Raw genomic sequence first — 829 nt, 5'->3', positions numbered from 1 at the left:
TTTATTCATTTATTTAAACATCAAAAGAGTGATAATACAATGATAATACATTTATTATTTAGAAATACAATTTACATTTATTATAACAAAAGTACAAATTTATTTCAAATAACAATACATCGATATAAACAAAATGTCTGAGATATAATACATTTTAACGACTTATAAAAGTTAAAAATAAAATACCTGTAAGACAAGAAAATCAATAAAATTTCAAAGAAAATACAATTTAATATATATAAACTGTCATACCATTATTATTTAAATGCAAGATTAGGGAGAAAAAAGTCCCCCTAACCCACTGTGGCCTCCGCATCTCCCCTTATAGCCACCCTATCCACCCAAATGAATTTTAATAAACAAATATTTAATTTCATTTTAACATTTATGCCAAAAGATCAATTTAGAAACATTTTAAATATCAACCTAAGTTATGATTAAAAAGATATCAGTTTATGCAGTAAAACACAAAATACCTGTAAAGAAAGACAAGAAAACATGAAAATTCAAAGCAAATACAATAAAAAGCAAACAATACGGTGTCTTCAGTCTTCTTTGGTTACCTGAAAGCAAATAGTGCAGTTACAAGGACTAACGACAAGAACTAATAGCTTTGGTAGAGAAGATCGGACAGATTTCGCCAAGGCAAGCTGGGCAGTCGCCTATTGCTCCTATTCCAGATAACCCACTGTACCCTGTCTGAAAGGAAGTAACGCTAGAGTAGACTCGCGAAAAGTGTATAAGACACTTTTAAGATCAACTAAATAGCTAAGCCCAAGGGAAGTCGTTCGGGGAGGCCCTCCCTAATTCCACAAGGGTGAGAAGAAAC

Source organism: Agrilus planipennis, unplaced genomic scaffold, assembly GCF_000699045.2.
Source record: "Agrilus planipennis isolate EAB-ADULT unplaced genomic scaffold, Apla_2.0 scaffold7, whole genome shotgun sequence".
NCBI lineage: Eukaryota > Metazoa > Arthropoda > Insecta > Coleoptera > Buprestidae > Agrilus > Agrilus planipennis.
The sequence above is the reverse complement of the archived record's forward strand: the minus strand, read 5'-3'. Positions refer to the sequence as shown.